The following is a 10527-nucleotide window of genomic DNA, read 5'->3' as shown; positions in this document are numbered from 1 at the left end:
TGATAATTGATAATATAATTTGGTTGTGTTTTCTTGATGCATGTATTGCTTCTTTTGCGTGATTTATTGTTAAATTATGAAACTGAAAATAAAATTTAAACAAAAAATTTCTTGATTAATGAATGGATGAATGGTAGCCTTACTGGATATCCTGGGAGATGGTGGACAGACTGGGTACATAAGGAATCCTACCGTGAATGTTGCCTCATACCGGACGGGGTATCGAAGATTGGTATTTGGCCTCTCATACCGGACGGGGTATGGAGACGACCCGTTTTATCCTCATACCGAATGGGGTATTGAGGGATGAAAGTTTTAGTGCTCATACCGGACGGGGTATGGAGACGACCCGTTTCACTCTCATACTAGACGGGAGAATATTAAGGGATGGTATTTTTAGTGCTCATACTGAACGGGGTATGAGGACGGCCGGTTAGTTGACAATATTGAATAAGGGTTCACGAATAGTTGGGATATCCCTATGGATCCCCATGGTTACCAGTATGCAGATAAAAAGAAAAAATTATTGTTCTAACTAATTGGAAATGAGATTATGATATTATTTATGTTATTACCTCTATAGGTCGATTTTGAAAATCTCGCTACGGTAAGTATGTAATAAATGATTTTATTTATGATAAATGAATTTACCTAAATTAAGAGTTCCATTAGTTATTTTATGATTTTTACCAACCTTCATTTCTGTACCGGTGAGTAGTGTGACATTCTTACTAGGCTAATGTAGCTCACTCTTTCATTAACCATTACAGATAAAGAGGACCAAGATCTAGATTCCAATCCACAAAAGGGTTGCGAATAAGATGCTTAGTTGTTTACTTTTCATTTATTTCTTTAATTTTTTGTTTATTCTTTTATAATGATCATTCCCGTAGCTCTATTGGGTATTCTGAATTATTGTGTAAGGAATGTAAACCCTAACTTTATTATTTCACTTCCGTATTTAATTTATAATTTATTTCCTTTTATGTTCATGACAGTTACAGTTAGTATCAGAGTCGCATTCTTTGGAACCATTCCTTACACAAAAATACTAGAAAATACTAAAAAAATAAATTATCACTCAACCATTCCTTGTGAAATGCAGATACAGATAGATGAGGAGATGAAGACCCCCATTAAACCGAGCTGCTCGAGAGGGTTCGCTTCAAGAGAATGTTGACTGATTATTTGAAATGTTAGAGACACTCATCGCTGACCAGCACGAGAGAAAATGAGGGAGCTACCTGACCATCCCCCTACCACAAGTTGAGCCACCCCTACACCGGGAGGATCCTGAGCCACCTCGATATGACCCTGCTCCTCCACAGTACCACCCAGCACCACTACAGTATGGTCCGGTAACTTAATCGCATCACTTGGCACCACCATAGTATAGTCAGGTGCCCCAACCACAGCAACTGGCACCACTGCAGTACAATTTAGTGCCTCCACCATATCATCCAGTACCACCACAGGGCCATCCAGTCCATCCCCAGCACAATCCAGTCCCTCTTCCACGGGACCCAGTTCCTCCCATGATGGATTCAGGCTACATTGAGAGGCATAAAAGGGTAAATTCATCTACTTTTACAAGTGTATCTTCCTTTGAAAGAGGCCGAGTATTTGTTAGCTGAAACAAAGAAGGTCTTCACAACTCTTGGGATGATTCCTGAACAGAGAGTCACACTTTCCACCTACATGTTGGTAGGAGAGGTAGGTCATTGGTGGCGACTCAAGAAGGCCACCCTGCCCATTCCAGTCACTTGGGAATAATTATTGATTGCTTTTAATGCAGAGTACCTCCAAGAGCATCTCCGACATCTGAATGAAAAAGAGTTTGCACATTTGGTCCAGGGTGATATGACTATATCAGAATATGCTCGAAAGTTCCTAGAGTTGGGTCAGTATTCACCTGAGGGCATGATGGATGAAGATAGAAAGGCAAGAAAGTTCGAGTGGGGTCTCCATCTTGAGATTAAACAGCAGCTGTATGTGTTCGAGCTCAGTACTTACTCGACCATTCTGGCCAAGGCACAGCTAGTGGAGAGGAATCTTCGCACTTTTTCTCCATCAATAGAGAACCTTAGGCCCTCGATTTCACAACCCAAACTAGCATCTACTGCACCTATTCAGCAGAGACCTAGGGTAATGACTCAGACTCCTCTTCAGATTTCGACAACAGGACATGATAGGACTTGCTAGCACTGTGGCAAGGATCACGCGGACCGACTCTGCTATTACCTCAACAATACTTGTCGTATATATGAGAGTGCTCAGCATTATGCAAGAGAGTGCTCGAGAAATCAGAATCAGACCGGACCTCCTATTTAGGACAAGACTTACAATCTCACTCAACAAGATGCAGTAGCCAACCCAAACGTGATACAGGGTACGTACACTATCTGTAATCATCTTGTACATGTTTTGATTGATACTGGCGCCCCACATTTATTTATTTTACATGCTTTTGCATCAAACTTGAATGTATTACCTGAAAATTTTGATTATGTGTTGTTTGTGTCTACTCATGGGAGTAGGACACTATTGAGGGAGGTTATATATAGAACCTGTATCATAGATATAGTAGATAAGAAATTGAGTGTGGACCTGATAGAGATTGACATGGGAGACTTTGATGTAATCCTATGAATGAACTGACTACCGGTGTATCACGCCACCGTAGATTGTTTTCATAAGAAGTTTGTATTCAACCCTTCTAATGAAAAGTCATTTATAAATTAATAAAAAAAATTAAATATTATTCCCTCATGGCAATTTTTTCTATTATTAAGTACTTTAACTCGGCTGTTTTCTCCAACTAGGCAAACTAAAAAGGAAATTTGTATTCGAGAAATTCTGATAGTTCAAGTCTTTCTGGATGTGTTCCCGGAAGAATTACTTAGACTGGCAATTGACAGAGAAGTTAAATTCACCATAAATCTTCAACCAGGCACCCAGCCTATTTTGGTTGTCCCTTACCACATGAGTTGTGTTTAGATGGAGGACTGAACATGGTCATGATCAGAGGACTACAGAGGACTGAACATGGTCATGATCACGAACAAGTACCCCTTCCCCAGGATCGATAACCTTTTTTATCAGTTGCAGGGTACCCAGGTCATCTCCAAAATAGATCTGTGTTTAGGTTACTATAAGATAAAGATCAAGACAGAAGACATTCCCAAAATAATTTTTCGAACCAGGTACGGACACTATGAGTTCTTGGTCATGCCATTTAGACTAACAAACGCATCAGTCATCTTCATGAATTTAATGAATAGGATTTTCAGATAATTTATGGATAAGTTCATCATTGTATTTATCAATGATATCCTGGTCTATTCAAAAAGTAAAGAATAATACACACACCATTTGACTCAGGTTTTGCAGGTTCTCAAAGAAAAGAAGTTGTATGTAAAACTGAGTAAGTGTGGATTTTGACTCGAGTAGAGTACCTACTTAAGGCACATCATATCAATGGATGGAGTGTTAGTGAACCCTGAAAAAATTGAGGCAATGCTCTGCTAGAAAAAATTAACATCGGTCAAGGAGATTCGTAGCTTTTTAGGAATGACATATTATTACCGTAGGTTCGTGGAAGAATTTTCTAGCCTAGCTGCTCCTTTAACTCGGCTCACAAAGAAGAACGTCAAGTTTGAGTGGAACGAGGACGGTGAAAGGAGTTTTTCAGAATTAAAGAAATGGATGACCACTGCACCTATGTTGGCCTTACCGAGCGGGACAGAGGGTATACAGTTTATAGTGATGTCTCATACCTAGGATTGGGTTATGTTCTGATGCAGCATAGGAAGGTCATAACCTGTGGGTCTAGACAGTTGAAGAGTTATGAGAAAAACTACCCTGCATATGACTTAGAACTTACCGCGATTATTCACGCATTGAAGACTTAGCATCATTATTTATATGGGGAGACCTTTCAGATATATATTGACCATAAGAGCTTGAAACATGTATTCACTCAAAAATATTTCGTGACATGCGTCGGAGAAGATGGATAGAACTTCTCAAGGATTACAATTGCAACATTTTATATCACCCGGACAAGGACAACGTGACAGCCGATGCACTCAGCAGAAAAAGTACGGGTATATTAGCTCACTTAATGGTTTCAAAATGCAAGATAATAAGGGCTAACAAGTCAAGGTAGAGTATCAATGCCTAGGCGGGCTACTTCAGTCATTATCAATTTCAAAGTGAAAGTGGAAACATATCACAATGGATTTCGTGATAGGATTGCTTAGGGCATGCTCAGGACATGATGTTATTTGGGTAATTGTTGACCGACTCACCAAGTCTTCTCATTTCTTGGCCATCAAGATGACCAACCTCTTGTATAAGTTAGCAAGAATGTATATCCGGGTGATAGTTAGGTTACATGGAGTGCCAGTGACAGTAGTGTCCGACAGGGACCCCAGGTTCACTTCTTAGTTTTGGTCTAGTTTTCAGCAAGCCATGAGAATGAAACTGTGCCTTAGTACTGCATTCCACCCTCAGACTGATGGACAATCAGAAAGGACAATCCGCACACTGGAGAATATGTTCTGAGTTTGTGTTCTTAACTTTAGGGGCCATTGAGATGATTATTTACCCATAATAGAGTTCGCTTATAATAACAGTTACCAAGCAAGTATTGGCATAGCTCTGTACGAGGTGTTGTATGGCCACCCATGCAGATCGACGATATGTTGGGAAGAGGTGGGTGATAGAAGATTTTTCGGTGCAAATCTTGTGGAGAAGACTATAGCCAAAATAGTTAAGATTAGGAAGAATATCCAGATGGCTCACAGCAGACAGAAAAGTTATAGGGATACTCAGAGGAAGGATTTGGAATTTGAGAAAGGTGATCGGGTGTTCCTTAAGGTCACTCATTTTAAGAGAATCAGTAGATTTGGCAAGAGGGAGAAACTAAATCCCCAGTTTATTAGGCCATTTAAAATTTTAAATAGAATTGGCACCGCCGCCTACAGACTGACACTACCTCCAGAACTATCCAAGATCCATAATGTGTTTCATGTGTCCATATTATGTAAGTACAACTCGGACCCCTCTCACGTCTTGGCCCACGAGCCATTTTCACTTCAGGAGGATCTGTCATATGAGGAGGTACCGATCAGTATTGTAGACCAAAAGAGTAAAGTACTCCGCAATCGAAAAATAGCCTTCGTCAAACTCCTATGGTAGAATCACACCTAGGGAGAGACCACATAGGAGATAGAATCAGACTTCAAAGCACAGTATTCTCAACTATTTGATTGAGTGCGAGAGAGACAAATTTGAGGGACCAAATTTCTTTTAAGGGGTGAGAGTTCTAATACTCGGAATTAATTTTAAAATTTTAAAATTAATGTATAAAACATAATTTTTAAATTTATAAATTTTTATTTCATGTAAAAATTAGAAAAAAAAATAGGTGGATGATGAAATTGAAAATAATTTTGAAAAAAATGGTGAAAATTTGGGTTCTGGAGGTGTTTTTTTTAAAAAAAATCAGAAACTGGGGGTAAAAATATAATTTTTAAAAAATGTGCCACATAGGATCGCCCAATCAACAACCCTGACGAACTGGAGCACGCCACGTGGTAAGGCACGCTGACGTGGTGTCATGCGGGAGGCCACATTGGCAATCTGTGTGTTTACGATCGGACGGTCCAGATTTATTCTCGCGCGCGTGGACGGTGTGGATATGTTCCCTCTTCAAGCACGATTGAACGGTTGTGATTAAACATGATGAACGATACAGATTCGTTTTCTCTTTAAACACGATCGTATGATTCAGATTAAATCACGATGAATGGTCCAGATTCATTTCTTCTGTAAACATGATCGGATGTCCGAGATCAAACGCGATAGGCGGTCCAGATTAAAGGGAGATTGATATAAATACCTCACTTCACACCGAACCCTAACTCTAGCCGTCAAGCCCCCTCCACCCCTCCCCCCCCCCCCCCTCCTGGAGAAGAAGAACCAATCGTTGGAGAAGAGAGTCGCCCGTCGCTGCGCCGGAGCCACCTCCAACCGTCAAAAAAGGTAAAAATGTTTTTATTTGCTCGAAATTTAATTTTGAACATGACCAAATCGGAGTAAAATGACCGGTGGATGAGATGAAAACTGGGAAAAAATCTTGGTGACGCCACCGCCAGAAAAATAAAAAACCACCTCCGATGAGCCCCTTTCTGATTCCCGTTTCATGTGATTTTTCCACCATTGTAATCACTATTCTGTTTTCTACAAGTTGATCGAATAAAAATGCCCAACTGCGAAGATGAGCTGGCGGAGCCGCCGCAGAGGAAAATTTCACTGCTGGTGAGTTTTTATTTTCTGATTTTTTTTAGCCAACCGAGGCCCTTTAACATGTTTTCTCACATGGATGAATATAAAACCAGCTGAAATCAGTCAAAACTAGCCAAAAATGGCTAGTCTAAGGCAGACAGCAGTTGTGGGTAGCGGTGCCGTCGCCGGAGTACGGCGCCACCGCCTTGCCTGAATTTTGAAATAGGCCGAAAAAGGTTTTTTAACACCATTTTGAGTTTTTGGGGTATTTTTAAGTACTTGAAGCATGTTTTAATCTCCAAAGAAAAATTCAAGAAACCCAGGGACCGCCAGTAGGCGCAGCTGAAAGCTTAGTATTTCAGACATCGATTCGAGTAAGAATCCCTCACCTTATTCTCTATTATGGAATTGAAGTTTAATTATAAATAATACAGTATTTTCGTAATTTAAAAAATATTGATAATTAATTACATATTACTAATGGAGCCGGAACCGGTTATTTATTATTGTTTGTCATGTTTTAACTGATTGTTTGATTTTACAGTTTTGAATGCATGATAATATACTGGAATTGGTAAAATGATTCGATTGTGTTTTTTTGATGCACGTATTGCTTGTTTTGCGTGATTTACAGTTAAATTATGAAACTAAAAATTAAATGTAAACGAAAAATTACTTGATTAATGAATGGATGAATTGTAGCCTTACTGGATATTCTGAGAGATGGTGGACGGATCGGGTACATAGAAAATCCTACCGTGAACGTTATCTCATACTAGACGATGTATCAAGAATTGGTATTTTGCGCTCATACCGGATGGGGTATGGAGACAGCCCGTTTCATCCTCATACCAGACGGGGTATAGAGGGATGATATTTTTGGTGCTTATACCAAACGGGGTATGGAGACGGTCCGTTTCACTTTCATATCGGACGGGGTATTGAGGGATGGTATTTTTGTCACTCATACCGGACGGGGTATGGGGACAGCCGATTAGTTGACAATGTTGAATAAGGGTTTACACGTAGTAGGGACATCCCTATGGACCACCATGGTTACTAGTAGGTAGATAAAAAGAAAAAATTATTGTTCTAGTTAATTGAAAATGAGATTATGATATTGTTTGTGTTATTGCCTCTAGAGGTTGGTTTTGAAAATCTCGCTACGGTAAGTATGTAATAAATGATTTTATTTATGATAAATAAATTTACCTAAATTAAGAGCTCCATTAGTTATTTTTATAATTTTTACCAACCTTCATTTTTGTACCGGTGAGTAGTGTGATATTCTTATTAGGCTAGTGTAGCTCAGTCTTTCATTAACCATTTCAAATCAAGAGGACCAAGATCCAGATCCCGATCTACAAAAAGGTTGTGAATAGGATGCTCAGTTATTTACTTTCCGTTTATTTCCTTAATTTTTCATTTATTATTTTAGAATGGTCATTCCCGTAGCTCTATTAGGTATTCTGAATTATTGTGTAAGGAATATAAACCCTAACTTTATTATTTCACTTATGCATTTAATTTATAATTTATTTCCTTTTATATTCCAGGCAGTTACAGTTGGTATCAGAGCCGCGTTCCTCATAACCATTCCTTACACAAAAATACTAAGAAACACCAAAAAAATGAATTATCACTCAACCATTTCTTGTAAAATGCAGGTACAAATAGATGAGGACCGGCCAATTAGCCAGAAAACACTGCCAAAGCCCGACGCCGCCGCCGCGGAAAATTTCACAAACCGCCTCTGATAAGGCCCTTCCCGATTCCCGTTTAGTGTAATTTTTTTACCGTTGTGATCACTGTTTTTCTCTCTACAGGTTGATCGAAGCGAAACACCTAATCGCAATGTGAGCTAGAGGAGCTGCCGCACCAGAGAGCCCTACCGCCGGTGAGTTTCAGTTTTTCATATTTTTTCGGCCCACCGAGCCCCTTTAGCGTGTGTGCTCGCAGGAATCAATGTAAAATCGATCGAATTTGGCCGAAAATGGCCAACCTGAAGTGGACTGCCGCCGTGGGCGGCAGCACCATCGCCGAAACACGGCAGAGCTGCCGTGTCAAATTTTTGAAATTGGTTGAGTAGGCCCTGGGACTGATTTTTGGGTTTATTTAGGACATTTATAGGTACCATAAGCGCGTTTCAATTCTTGGAGAAAAATTTAGGGAACCCAGGGGCCGCCCGTAGGTGCAGTAAATCATTTAGCTTTTCGGCGTCAAATCAAGTAAGGAACCCTCACCCTATTTCCTATCATAGATTTGAAATTTGAATAAATAATAATACGGTCTTTTGTACAAATTAAATAGATGTGCATAATTAATTACGGGTTGCTAATGGAGCTCGAACCGGACATTGTTCTCTGTTGATTTCTGTTGATTTATTTTACAGTCTAAAAGTATGATGGTATCTGGTTTATCTGCTTTATGGTTTAAATGCATGTATTATTGCCTTACCCGACTAGTGTTTGATTTTGGAATTTGAGACATGATTGTCTTACCGGATGCATGTTTCTTTATTCATGTGATTATATTTGATTTGATAATGAAGACTAAGAAAAAACATGAAAGGGGTGTGATCAAATAAACAGATAGTAAGGACAATCTTACTAGATATCCTGGGAGATGGTGGACGGACCGGGTACATAGAGAACCCTACCGTGAATGTTGTCTCATACCAGACGGGGTATGAAGACTTAGTAATTTGGTGCTCATACCAAACAGGGTATGGGGACGACCCGCGTCACCCTCATACCGGACGGAGTATGGAGGTTTAATGTCTTTGATGCTCATACTGGACGGGGTATCGGGACGGTCCGGTAATTGAGATTGTTATGAGAAAGGATTCACGTGTAGTGGAGACACCCCTATGAACCTCCATGGATACTAGTAGGCTGGTGAAACGAGAAAAGGTTATGATTTAGTTTATTGTTAATGAATATGAATTTATAATATGCACTATGTTGCTGATTGTGCATGAAGTTATGATCTGTATGGTATTATTGTCTCTATAGATTGTTTTTATGAATTCTACAATGGTAAGTGAACGGTAAATGATTTTATGATTAATAAACGAATTAGCTAAATTTAGTACTCCATTAGTTGTTTTAATTTTGTACAAACTTTTGCTTCTATGCCAGTGATATAGTGTGATATCCTTACTAGGTTAGTGTAACTCATCCTTTATTTAATCATTTCAGATCAAGAGGACATGGTTCCATAGCCCGATCCGCAAGAAAATTGCGAATAGATGCTAGATACTTTATATTTTCCTTTACTTTTCTCATTTCTCGTGTTTCATTCAGAGAATTCATTCCTTAATATTTGTTTAGTACTTTTAAGTTATTGTGTAAGGAATGTAAACCTTAACCTTTTATTTTACTTATGCACTTAAATTATTATATATTTTATTTTAGATTTCTGGGTTCGTTACAGGTTGAGGATGAAATTAAAAATAATTTTGAAAAAAATGAGTGAAAATTTGGGGTCAGATGATGTTTTTGAATGAAAAATTAAAAATTGGGGGTCAAAATATAATTAAAAAAATTACACCATGTAGGACTGCCCAGTCAGTAGTTCCGACGAACCGAAACGTGCCGCATGGCAAAGCATTCTGATTCGGTGCCACGTAGGAGGCCACGCTAGTAATTCGCGTGCCTGCAATTGGATGGCCCAGAAGCGTTCCCGTGCTCGTGGACAGTCCGGATCCGTTCCCTTCTCAGGCTCGATCAGACAGTCGCAATTAAACACGATGAACGATCTAGATTCGTTCTCTCTTTAAATGTAATCGAATGGTCAAGATCAAATCGCGATGAACGGTCCAGATTTATTTTTTCTTTAAATACGATCGGATGGTCGAGATCAAACGCGATGAACAGTCCAAATTTAAGTGAGACGGGTATAAATATCTCGCATCACACTAAACTTAAACCCTAGCCGACAGCCTCCTATTGGAGAAGAAGAACCAGTTACCGGATAAGCGAGCCAAATGTCGTCCACCACAGCGCCAGAGCCACCTCTGACTGCCAAAAAAGGTAAAAATTCTTTTATCCACTCAGAATTTGATTCCGAGCACCCCTATGGCCAAATCAGAGCAAAAGAAACGACAGATGAGTCGAAAACTGCGGATAAAACACGAAACTACCTCTGATGAGCCCCTTCTCATTTTCTATTTCGTACAATTTTTTCACAATTGTGTTCACAGTTCTATTTTCTACAAGTTGACTAAAGAAAAAC

This window comes from Carica papaya, chromosome 9 (genome assembly GCF_054855325.1).
Source record: "Carica papaya isolate Zhongbai chromosome 9, ASM5485532v1, whole genome shotgun sequence".
Classification (NCBI taxonomy): domain Eukaryota; kingdom Viridiplantae; phylum Streptophyta; class Magnoliopsida; order Brassicales; family Caricaceae; genus Carica; species Carica papaya.
Note: the sequence above shows the minus strand (reverse complement) of the source record.